Genomic DNA, 13,648 nt, shown 5'->3' with positions numbered 1-13,648 from the left:
AGAACCCCAAGAACTTCTGGATAATGTTATTTGGACTAAAAACAAGGTCTTGCCAACTGAAAGAACTGGGAGATTTTACAAACCATAATCTGTGTCCTGCATGCTCTTCCCGGAACATGGGATGTTTTGCTCTCACTTGTCCACTGTGGACTTGCAATGCTTTGTGGCACTTTCAATGGAAGCTGCTTTTAGTTATAGTCTCATATGCTGTTGCATCATTAATTTGCTGTTAAAATCCTTTAAACAATGTATTGCTTATATGTTTTTCTCGGATCTGAGTGTGACCTCTTCTGGATAGAGGAGTATTTTCTTTGTGTTTCATTACTGCTCACTTAAGCTAGTTTCATTTGAGCCAGTGAGCATTCTATAAAGTGGTAAATGGAAAATAATGCAGAAACCTGTCACACCAGAGACTGGCTTCTTGGATGTGTTAGTTGGCACTCACAGATCCACTGAAAGAGCTAAACTCATCATTAGCCTAATCTATGACAAATGATGTACTGCTGAAAATAATCCTATTTTCATTTCTCTCCATTTCAATTTTCTGCTCTATTAGGTTTCTATGGTGTTTTATTATATTCACTTTTTGTATTACAAAATGTCCTTTATGGGGAGAAAAAAGGCTGTTATTGTAGTCAATGAAAGGGAAATGGTTAAAGTATAAGACTTAACATTTATTGACCATCTGCCACATGCAAACATGAAAGGTATTTTCCTGTTTAACAAATATATATATATATATACATACGTATACATACATATACATATTTTTTTTCAAGGCAGAGTTTTGCTTTTGTTGCCCAGGCTGGAGTACAATGGCATGATCTCGGCTCGCTGCAACCTCCACCTCCTAGATTCAGGATATTCTCCTGCCTCAGCCTTCCAAGTAGCTGGGATTAAAGGCATGCACCACCATGCCCGGCTAATTTTTGCATTTTTAGTAGAGACAGGGTTTCACCATGTTGGTCAGGCTGGTCTCGAATTCCTGACCTCAGGTGATCCACCTGCTGCAGCCTCCCAAAGTGCTGGGATTATAGGCATGAGCCACCACACCCAGCCTGTTTAACAACTGTTTTAACATTCACTGGTTATAAAATCTTATGAGGTGGATCTTATCATAACTCCCATTTTACAGAGTGAAAACATGTGTAGAGAAGTTATGTGATATGTGCAAAGTCACAGAGTGAGTCATAGAGTGGGGTTTTTAGAGTTGGCAGTCTGATTCTAGAGTCGAGATTCTTAACCAGTTCCACCAACATTACTCTCCCAAGTCATTAACATCTCTTTCCTAACAACAAAAATGTTCTAAGAACAGATAACTGAGTTATTACTACATATGGTGAGCACTTACCGTAGCCAATAACTCAACCTTATTTTCTGACTATGATTTTTGTAAGGACAAACCACATAGTCCTAGTCTTCAAAAGTGGTTTTTGCCTTAAATATAATTAGCTGTATTTATTACATTTAGATTATACCACAATTCTCTCCTTGGAATATACATTCTCCACTTGGAATATACATTCCAGTTGACAGAAGTGTCAAACTAGAATTCAGTGATTAAGCTGAGTTTAAAACATCCGTTTCCCCTTTGAGTGCCTTGTTTACACTGCATACAGATGGAAGATGACTGTGCACCTTCAGCAATCTTCTCTTTGTCCAATGTGAACACATAAACTTTTAAGGACAGAAATCGTATGCAGAGGAATGTACAGTATAATATTTACAACCAAATACTGTAAATGAAATGGTCACATGCAATTTTAAATTCTTCAATGTAGAAAATCTGAAATTCTTAATTTCTTCACTTGAACCTTTCACAATCGTATTTTTGTCTTCTCTAAATGCACTTCACTTTTCTTACATTTTTTCCAGAGAATTCAGTCTTCATTTCAGTTATGTTGTTCAAGATACAACTCTGGAAATTTTGTTCTGTGCCACAAACACTTACATAATACTAAGACAATAGTTTCAATCCTTGAACTGTGCATTTTTTAACCTTCACAGTAATATCCACTTTACTACCTTGCAATTCAAATGCTTGTTTACAGTGACAACCCAAACTTACAAGTATGAAAATATACTATAGGAATATCAACACTAAATAGTGTTAACTTTTTTATTTTAAAAAATTCCTTTATGTGTCTTCTATAAACATCTCCATCTAACATTGATTTAGGTTGTTTTAGGGCACTAATGTGTTCTGACAGTTCTCTATTGTTGAAATAAAGTAATAAAGTAGTTGAAAAAGCATAACAACAATTGGGAAAGACTATGTAAAGCCTCACATATAAAACACCTTCACTTTTAACTTTGGTAATACTTGGGTGTAAGATCAGAAATCACCTACAAGTCCATTAGGGTTGAAGTGGAACACTTTATGCAAAAGCAGAGAATGTGATGGATGAAGATTTCCCTGAATCCGAAGCTCTGCTTCTACTTCCTTTGCTGTAGCTGGGCAAAAAATGCAGGGGAAAAGCAAGACATAAGAAAGAAATTGGATCATAAAGAGAGTGACAGCATGAGAGAATGAGGATGGATTCGCTTGTGTTTGGTTGTTCAGATACCCCAGGTTCTGCTTCCTTCTTCCTTCCTTTGTGTTCCTTCTGGGTCACAGAGGTTGAGATCCTCTGTGCTCTTCTAGATGCCCCAGTTTTTCTATTTAGATGTTCTGATGTCTTGATCCTTTTTCTCAAGGTCTGCATTGATATTCATATAAAAATATTTTACATTAAATATGACATACATTTACAGTACACAAATCTTAAATCTACAACTAAATGAATTTTACTATATATTACCCATCTAACTACTACTCAGCTGAATATGCAGATTTAAAACACTCCTTCCAAGTCAACACCCCCAGGTAACTACTATCCTGATATCTATTCCTACAGATTAGAAAACTATCATATTTATTTATAAATTTGGTTGTAAATATTATACTGTGCATTCCTCCGTATTCGATTGCTTCACTCATGGTCATTCGTGAGATTTATCCTTGATTATTCCAGCCTGCTGCTGGAATGAGTTTATTCTCATTTCTATATAGTATTCGGTTGTATGATTACACCACAATTTATCTTTCTACTTTTGATGGGCATTTACATTACTTCTAGTTTCCGGCTACTAGGAAAAAAAGTACCTATGAACATTCTTGTACACGTATTTTGACGGATATAGATATTCATATCTTTTGAATATATACCCAAGAATGGAAATGCTGGATTATAGGGTATTCATATGTTTACCTTTGGTTATGTCTGCCAAACATTTTTCCAAACTGCTTGTGTCATTTTACACTCCCACCATCAATTTATGAGAGTTCCAGGTGCTCCCTGTTCTTGCCACACTTGGGTTTGTTGGTCTTTAAATTTAAGCTATTCTCGTCAGTGTAGAGTGGTATCTTATCACAGTTTTAATTTGAATTTCTCTGGCAAGTAAAAATGGAAAGCACATCTGTTTGGAGGTATTTGAGAAAGGGAGTTGGGTACATAGTGCAGCATGTACTGCACTTAAGACCCCTAAAAGGGCTAGATGTGGTGGCTCATGCCTGTAATCCCAGCACTTTGGGAGGCTAAGGCGGGTGAGTCATGAGGTTAGGAGTTCAAGACCGGCCTGGCCAAGATGGTGAAACCCCATCTCTACTAAAAGTACAAAAATTAGCCAGGTGTGGTGGCAGGTGCTTGTAATCCCAGCTACTTGGGAGGCTGAGGCAGGGCAATTGCTTGAACCCAGGGAGTGGAGGTTGCAGTGAGCTAAGATTGTGCCACTACACTCCAGCCTGGGTGAGCAAGACAGAGCAAGACTCTGTCACAAACAAACAAACAAACAAACAAACAAACAAACAAACAAACAGCAACCTCTAAAAGGAGGCTGTCTGATTTCTTGGAAGTAAACTTTCTGGTGTAGCCACATTCTCAGGAACTGGACATAGACCCATGTGCAAACCTAAATTGTAAATAGATGAATTTTAATGATCTGAACAGATCTGGGGTTTTAATTATAGGTTGTCACCCTGTGATTTTCTTGTATAAGAGACATAAACTTAGCCAGGAACTCGTAGTTCTTTGAATTTAAATAGGCTAATTTTCTTATAATTATGCTTTATTACAAAGAGTCTTCTAGGCTACAGTCTATACAACCTTGCCCTAGTAAGCAATATTAAATTGGGCCACATATATGTTATTGTTAAAATCCGTTTGAATTCTGATTCAAATATCGTAATAATTTTATTGTTACTAGAAGCTGTTATTTAGCATTTGATAAAACGATGTTAAACTGTTGGTGAATGGCTTGCACAAGTTACCAATGACAGCATATTACCTGAATTAACTTTTTGGATTCTTAGCCCAGGGCCCAAACTTACTACAAGAAAGTACTGATGCAATGTTTTACATTTTTTTCTTTCATATCTGTAACAGATTTGTTTTTTTTAAAGCAATGGATTTTGAGAGAAAGAAACATGAAGCATGGGATACAAATGTAAGTGTGTTGCTAATTATCTTACCACTGCAATAAACTAGTACAGAGAATGCCCTTACAAAACATAATAAAGTTTCAGAGACTTGATGTGTGTGTGACACAGTCTGTGTCTTTAACCTTTTAACCAGAGTTGAACAGAAGAATGGCGGTTTGGCCCAGGTAGAAGTAGATGAAGTATTTGGTTTCATGTGTCAGGCAACTAACCAAAGGTCCTCCCCATGATGCAATATGAGGTGGGATTGTACTTCTTGTCAAACTGCTTCTTGATATGGGCCGCAATATTGTTTTTTACGTTCTCCAGTGCCTGCGTAGCTCACATCACTAAGCCCTGCGGCATCTCTTCCAGCATGACTGCATTTTTGATCACAGCCTTTCAACTTCACGTGGTTGCTGTGGAGCAGAGGCTGGCCAACTGGAATAGTCTCCTGAGAGAGGTGCTGACATGGCTCAGGCCCTATGTGAGCTATGGTCACTACTGGACCCGCGGTACATATAACACATTTTATATTCTTTTTTTTTTTGAGACAGAGTTTCGCTCTTGTTGCCCAGGCTGGAGTGCAATGGCGCAATCTCGGCTCACCGCAACCTCTGCCTCCTGGGTTCAGGCAATTCTCCTGCCTCAGCCTCCTGAGTAGCTGGGATTACAGAGACACGCCACCATGCCCAGCTATTTTTTTGTATTTTTAGTAGAGACGGGATTTCACCATGTTGACCAGGATGGTCTCGATCTCTTGACCTCGTGATCCATCCGCCTCGGCCTGCCAAAGTGCTGGGATTACAGGCTTGAGCCACCGTGCCCGGCCTACATTTTATATTCTTAATGAGACTTGGTATCTAGTCATGTTCTTCCTGTTCCTAAAAAAGCTTAGAAAGTCCTTCTCATGCTCTGTCCCCACCCCAATTTTCACAAGGAAGCAGGAGAGCACACTTGCATGTGCCAGCATTGGAACTACTGTACCAGCGTACTGACCTTGAACAAGTGGCTTAACCTTTCAGAGCTCCAGCTTCCCCGGCTGTGCAATAACAACTACCTCATAGCGTTTGTTTAAGGATGGATTAGCTAACGTTTAAAAAACACGTAGCTCAATCCTTCATATGATGCAATCAAACTGAAGGTAGTTATGTTAGAGTTGTCAGGCATAAGAAAACAAGAAAATAATCACTTTCTGTCAGAGGTAGACCTACAGTCAAGCAAATGCAGTTTAAATTTTAATGAAGTTTAAGGGCCCCTTGCAAGTAGGATACTCAAAATGAGATATTTTAACTGCAGTTGGCTAGGAGAACTCTTCTCATTTTGACTTTGTCTCCATCACATTTGCCCTTGTTTCAACTGGTATAGGAGCACTGCAGATATTCTTGGCTTTCAGTTGTGGGAAATCTGAGTTGGGAATATGTTTAGTTTAGGCTTATGAGATATAATCGACTCACATTTCCACACATAGTTGGGTTACTTCTAGCTGTCTTGGTGTAGGAATGGCTTCTAGAAAACCTCTGACTGCCCACTGTGCTATGTGCAGATGCAAGGGCCAGAGGTGTGGTCAAGTGGTCAGATGTGTGCACAGTGTCCAGCTTCAGAAGAATGTGGGTGGTAGAGGAGGAAATGCTTTGATATGCTCCTTAGATGCACCTAGTAGAAAATTCTTCTGAACCTTAGAGCTCACGTGTAAAAGAAACTTGGATAGAGTCTTTCTAATATTGACCACAATCCTAAACCTTTATGTGAAGTTACCAATAATTCGTTGTGAAACCAAAGCGTACTTTAAACTATTGATAAGATAAATTTTAACCAACCCTGCTCAGAGGCACTGAAGTCCTATTCTATAATAGATTTTATGAAACAATTATCATACGTAAAAGTGTTCAAAGAGCAGAAAGTCCCAAACATAGGAAAAAGAGACTAGTAGACGTGTATCAGGAAGTTAATTAATAAAATTATATTATATTTCTGGCCTTTTAGATGATTGTAGTATTTGTCAGTTTTTAATTTATTTTCTATGATTGTTTTTTCTTATCCCTGATACTTTTTTTTTTTTGAGACAGAGTCTTGCTCTGTTGCCAGGCACCAGGCTGGAGTGCAGTGGCATGATCTCAGCTCACTGCAACCTCTGCCTCCCGGGTTTAATCAATTCTCCTGCCTCAGCCTCCTGAGTAGCTGGAACCACAGGTGTGCGCCACCACGCCCAGCTAATTTTTTAGTAGAGATGGGGTTTCACCATGGTCTCGATCTCTTGACCTCATGATCCACCTGCCTCGGCCTCCCAAAGAATTAATAAAATTATATTATTTTTCTGGCCTTTTGGATGATTGTAGTATTTCTCAGTTTTTAATTTATTTTCTGTGATTTTTTTTTATCCTGGATACTTTTGTAGTCAGTTTGGATTCACGAGTTTGCATTTTTTTTCTCAAGGGAATCTTCAAATTGTAAAACCTCTGACCACACACTACCTGAATCCACCCTTGTTTGTGATCACGTACCCTGTTGCCAGTGACCCAGAAGGACCTTGTAGACACACCTTTCAGTTTGTGGTTATCTTTGGCTGTGATTGCTGATGTACCATGAAACTGAGAAAACTGAATTACATAATATTTGCTGTGACAGGCTTTTTTAAAAATTCCATTCTGATTCCACATTGCTTTGCTTCCTTTAGGCAAGTCAAGTATGTATTGGCTTTGCATTACTGAAGGAGAAACTGAGAGGAGGGGGTCTTTGTCCCCTTTTGTTACACAAAAGAAGCTGTCTATAGATTTCTGACCAGGCATAATGAGACGACAAACTATACATCAGATAGAGAAACTATGCCCTAGAAGCAAATGCTAGAGACAACAACCATATAATCATAGTTACTTTCTAGGTAAAGAAATTGAGGCCCAGATGATTTATCAAAGACACAGTGATTGGAAGTCCAACTACTGGATTAACTCAGTTCTACAACCTGCTGCTGCCATGCTAAGTGATTCACTTCAAAAACAGGGAAGTTGGAAGATTCATCTTGAATGTACTTAGATATTGATGTTTCCTTGGCAACAGATTCTAAATTAAAAGCAAAATAGTGATTGAACATATGCAGCTTTGTTAAAAAAATTGTGCACTCTGAAGCAGCAGCCTCAGAAACTCCTCACTCTTTGTTAATTGAAAAGAGAAGTTTTATTCTTGGATACTGCCATGTAGCAGTTATTTTAGAAAAATCTATTTTCTGGGCAGGAAAACAGGAGGCCATTCCCTTTTCCTCTGAATCTCCCTCTGCTTTGGCCTTTTTTACTTTCTTAGAGTAAATCAGAGTCACGTGCATAATCAGCACTTAACACCCACCTCATTGAGATCTAATCATCAGTACCTGTCTCTAATTGAAGGGATTAGACATAATTTAGTTGCAATTAAGTGCAGTCTAGTATGAACATAAGGTATATTATTAATAGAACATCCATTTTTTTGTCTTGATACTTTAAATTCCTTGGTTAGTTCAAATCATCCCAGTGCTACATTCCTTGTATAGCTTTTCTTTTAAAAAGAGATGCTTTTACAGAAATACTGTGGTTTTGTGTCATCTACTTCCTTTGAGGGATGCTATGAAATAGAGCTCCTTTAAACTGTAAGAATAGTGTTTGTTCTAGCTTTGCTAATCACAGTGTGGTTCAGGCCAGAAGTTTTGGGGTCCCCTGAAAGCTGATTAGAAATGCAGAATCAATCAGAATCTGCACTGTAAGATCCCAGGTGGTTTATATGTGCAATGGAGTTTGAGATGCACTGTTCTACATTGCTTGGTGTATTTTCTTGAGAACTTACAGGATAATTTACTTCAGAAATAACCTAGTGGTTAAGTTTCTCGGCTTGAGGTGGGCAGAAAGTTTGCTTTATTTGGAGGTTGCTTGCCCCACTTACTGATTTTGTGTTGCATTCATTTGTTTTCATGCTACTGATAAAGACATACCCGAGACTGGGAAGTAAAAGAGGTTAAATTGAACTTACAGTTCCGCATGGCTGGGGAGGCCTAAGGATCATTGTGGTTGGTGAAAAGCACCTCTTACGGTGGTAAGAGAAAATGAGGAAGATACCAAAGCGAAAACTCCTGATAAAAGCGTCACATCTTATGAGACTTATTTACTTCCATGAGAACAGTATGGGGGAAACTGCCCCCATGATTCAAATGCTCTCCTGTTGGGTCCCTCCCACAATGCATAGGAATTCTGGGAGATACAATTCAAGTTGAGATTTGAGTGGGAACACAGCCAAACTATATCATTCAGTCCCTGGCCCCTCCAAATCTCATGTCCTCATATTTCAAAACCAATCATGCCTCCCCAACGTTCTCCCAAAATCTTAACTCATTTCAGCATTAACCCAAAAGTCCATACGCCAAAGTCTCATCAGAGACAAAGAAAGTCCCTTCCACTATGAGCCTGTAAAATCAAAAGCAAGCTATTTACTTCCTAGATACAATGGGGGTACAGGTACTAGGTAAATACAGCCATTTCAAATGGGAGAAATCAGCCAAAGTCCAAAAGTGAGCAGGGCAATCAAATTTTAAAGCTCCAGAATGATCTCCTTCAACTCCAGGTCTCATATCCAGGTCATGCTGAAGCAAGAGGTGAGTTCCCATGGTCTTGGGCAGCTCCACCCCTGTGGCTTTGCAGGGTACAATCTCCTTCCCAGCTGTTTTCATGGGCTGGCATTGAGTACCTGCAGCTTTTCCAGGCACGCAGTGTAAGCTGTTGGTGGATCTACCATTTTGGGGTCTGGAAGATGGTGGCCCTCTCCTCATAGCTCCACTGGGCAGTGTCCCAGTAGGGTTTCTGTCTAGGGGCTTTGATCCAACATTTGGATCAAAATTCCACATTGCCCTAGCAAAGGTTCTCCATAAGTCCTCTACGTCTGCAGCAAACTTCTGCCTGGGCATCCAGGCATTTCCATACATCTGAAATCTAGGCTCAACACCACATGGAAGCTGCCAAGGCTTAGGGCTTGCACCCTCTGAAGCCATGGCCCAAACTCTACATTGACCCCCTTTCAGCCACGGCTGGAGCATCTGGGATGCAGAGCACAAAGTACCAATCTGCACATAGCATGAGGACCCTGGGCCCAGCCTACAAAATCATGTTCTCCTAGGCCTTTAGACCTGTGACAAGAGGGACTGCTGTGAACACCTCTGACATGCTCTGGAGACATTTTCCCAGTTGTCTTGGAGATTAATGTTTGGCTCCTTGTTACTTATGCAAATTTCTGTAGCTGGCTTGAATTTCTCCTTAGAAAATGGATTTTCCTTTTCTATCACATTGTCAGTCTGTAAATTTTCCAAACTTTTTTGCTCTGCTTCCTTTATAAAATGGAATGCCTTTAATAGTACCCAAGTCACCTCTTGAATGCTTTGCTGCTTAGAAATTTCTTCTGCCAATACCCTAAATCATTTCTCTCAAGGTCAAAGTTCCACAAACCTCTAGGGCAGGGGCTAAATGCCACCAGTCTCTTTGCTAAAAGATAATAAGAGTCATCTTTGCTCCAGTTCCCAATCCTCATCTCTGAGACCACCTCAGCCTGGACCTTATTGTTCTTATTGCTATCAGGCTTTTGGTCAAAGCCACTCATTAAGTCTCTAGGAAGTTCCAAACTTTCCCACATTTTCCTATCTTCTGAGCCCCCTGAACTGTTCCAACCTCTGCCTGTTACCCAGTTCCAAAGTTGATTCCACATTTTTGGTTATTTTTCAGCAACGCCCCACTCTACTGGTACCAATTTACTGTATTAGTCTGTTTTCATGCTGCTGATAAAGACATACCTGAGACTGGAAGAAAAAGAGGTTTAATTGGACTTACAATTTCACATGGCTGAGAGGCCTTAGAATCATGGCAGGAGGCAAAAGCACTTCTTACATGGTGGTGGTAGAGAAAGTGAGGAAGATGCAAAAGCGAAACCCCTGATAAAACCATCAGCTCTCATGAGGCTTATTCACTACCACAAGAATAGTATGAGGAAACTGCCTCCATGATTCAAATTATCTCACATTTGGTCCCTCCCACAATATGTGGGAATTATGGGAGTGCAATTCAAGATGAGATTTGTGTGGGGACACAATCAAACCATACCATGTGCTTTTGGGAAATCTATTTAACTTCTGTAACTCCCAATTTTCTTCTCTGTAAAATGAAGACCATAGTAGAATCTACATTATAGGGTTATTGTGGTCATCAAATAACAAAATATACATAAATTAATCAAGCCCCCAGTAGTTGCATATGAGACCCAATAAAGTTAGCTATTATTATTGTTATTACTACTACAATAAATTATTATTTTCTTCATTGATTGTTTTTGTCTTATCAAATAATTTAACTGATTAGTTTTGGGGAGAGCAGGGTAATGACTGCTAGGAAGCATAGAGCCAAATTTATAGTTCTTTCCAGCCAGTATTTGACTTTTTAACTGACCTTACTCCAACTTCATCTTTTTATTTATTTATTTATTTGAGACACAGTCTCACTTTGTTACCCAGGCTCAAGTGCAGTGGCACCATCTCGGCTCGCTGCAACGTCTGCCTTTCAGGTTCAAAAGATTCTCTTGCCTCAGCTTTCTGAGTAGCTGGGATTACAGGCACATGCCACCATGCCTGGCTAATTTTTATATTTTTAGTAGAAATGGGATTTCACCATGTTGGCCAGGCTGGCCTTGAACTCCTGAACTCAGGTGATTTGCCTGCCTCAGCCTCCCAAAGTGGTAGGATTACAGGCATGAACCACCATGCCCAGTCCATCTTATTATTATTATCTCTTTAGGGACAGAGTCTCACTCAGTCTCCCACTCTAAAGGGCAGTGGTGTGTCCATACCTCATTGTAACCTCAGACTCCTAGGCTCAAGTGATCCTCCTACCTCAGCCTACGGAGTAGATAGGACTACAGGCAGGCACCATGACACCTGCCAATTAAAACAAAAGATGTTTTATAGAGATAGGATCTTGTAGTGTTGCCTAGTCTGGTCACAAACACCTGGCCTTAAGTGATCATCCTATCTTGGCCTCCCAAAGTGCTGGGACATCTTATTTATATTTCTTTACCTCAATTCCTTATATATTTATATTTTGTGTTTACCATTGTATTTTTGTAAGCTACTTCAAAATAAATTTCATATTGCGTATGACATAACAATAAGTTAGTAATCACAATTACAAAATTGTTACTCTATAACTTTTGATCCAAATTATGTTGACAGCCTTTCTTATTTTTCTTTCTAACGACCCCTTGGAAGAGTCATATTGGTCAATCTGGTAACCGTTGTAAGGTAGGGGTACTTAGGACAATTTTTTAATAAATGCTGTTTTCCTCACATTGCCTTCTTTTTTTTTTATAAGTCATTATATCCCTACCATAATATGTTACATATAATAGGTGCATAATACATTTATCAAATGGGTATGTATAAATTTATATCATATCCATTTATATCTCTTCATGCTTGCTATTAAATTCAAACCTGGGATGAGCTTCCTTCATCCTTTTGACTTATCCAGTACACAAGACCCAGATCAAATGTCACTCTCCACTTGAAGACTTTCTTGGCCCTTGTTCCAGAAAGGGGGCTCCCTTCTCCAAGATCTATGGAATTCACTGCTTGTCTTACTCAGGTGGCACTTGGCATTTCTCTTTATGTAGCTATCCTTGATTAAAAAGCACAAGTTTTGGAGTCAAGAAGTTATGGATCCAATACTATTTGGACTATTTACCAGCTGTGTGACTTTAGGAACTTACTTATCTTCTCTAGGGTTGTTGCCTCTTCTGTAAAATGGGGAAACTGAGTGTTATATTGCTAGCGTAGATAACATATGTGGATGTTTAGCATATCACCTGGAGATGTTGATAACTGTGCCGTTTTTTCCAAATCAAATTCAGTAATCTTCTCCTGCACAATCAGCAAGGTTATGAATGAAGTCCTATTCCTGTCATTCTTAAGGACCGTTTGTTCCTCTGGGCTCCCCTGACTGACGAGCTGCAGGGGTTGTGTCTATTGATGATCTGTGGTGAATGTAGCTGTGATTAGATATTGTCTAGGTTTCATGGCTTGTCATGATGATAGAGGAGGAAGGTAAGAAGCACTTCCTGTGTGCACTGTGCAACACAGTTTTAAACTCTTCTTGGATTCCCTTTTGTTGTTTTTATTTCCCCCTTTTTATTTGTAGCATTATTTCTCTTTTTTACATTTCTCTTCCTAAGAATACATTTTAGATACAAGAATTAATTTATTTTTAAGGGAGTTCTGTTTTTTTTTTCTTTCAGACTTTTTAAAAATAACCTCCAATCTCTTTGTTGCTGTATGCATGGGGCATATTTTCAAGGTCTTGAATTGCAAAATACTTGAGAGTCAAACAGACGTCTTTGAGTGTCAGAATTCTGAAAAAGTGATTAATGAAGCCAATTTTCTCATGAAAAACTATACAAAGTTATCACATGAGATACTTTTCCTATTCATTAAATAACTAGAAATAACAAGATAACTAGAAAGTTAATCTGTATTTTCAGAAAATTTTCTTATGAATATATATGTAATATAAAAAGAGTGCTTTGAACAACAGGGAGGCTGGATCATCAGAGCAGTATGTTCATTTCACTCCTGATATGAGTCTCTACTTTTTCTAATTCTTTTTCCTTATGTTAGTTGGGGAAACCTTTGAGATTAAATCTGATCATCTTGCTTTCTGCCTAAAATCCCACTGACTCCTTATTGCCTACAACATTAAATCCAGGATAAAAGGCTTTGCCTAATCTGGCTCCAAATAACCTCCCCTGCCTTATCTTCTGCCCCTGCAGTGTGGGTTCCTGGAGCTCCCGCTGCACTGCCTGCAGGTGATGCCCTTTCATTGTGGGTTCTTTACACAGGTCTTTTCCTCTGCCTGCTCACCATCAAGAACCACCCCAAATGGCCTTCCTTTCTAAAGCCTCCTTGGAATCCCCCAAGCTCAAGCAATTGTCTTTTTTCTTTGAGGTACCATGACAATTTATACGTAACTTTGTAAAGCACTTACTATTCTGGCTAGTTACATTTTCATTTATAAATGGCTTTATTTATTTATTTATTTTAGAGATGCAGTCTTACTTTGTTGTCCAGCCTGGAGCTCAGTGGTATATTCATAGCTCACTGCAGTCTCAAACGCTTGGGCTCAAGCAATCCTCCTGCCTTGG

At 39.2% G+C, this 13,648-nt stretch overlaps 1 pseudogene; it reads right to left on the bottom strand.

Moving 5' to 3' along the window:
- Positions 1–4,605: 4,605 nt before the first annotated feature.
- On the bottom strand, positions 4,606–13,327 carry LOC108590746 (dynein light chain 1, cytoplasmic pseudogene; annotated as a pseudogene).
- Positions 13,328–13,648: the final 321 nt, after the last annotated feature.

This window comes from Callithrix jacchus, chromosome 3 (assembly GCF_049354715.1).
Source record: "Callithrix jacchus isolate 240 chromosome 3, calJac240_pri, whole genome shotgun sequence".
Lineage (NCBI taxonomy): Eukaryota > Metazoa > Chordata > Mammalia > Primates > Cebidae > Callithrix > Callithrix jacchus.
The sequence above is the reverse complement of the archived record's forward strand: the minus strand, read 5'-3'. Positions and strand labels throughout refer to the sequence as shown.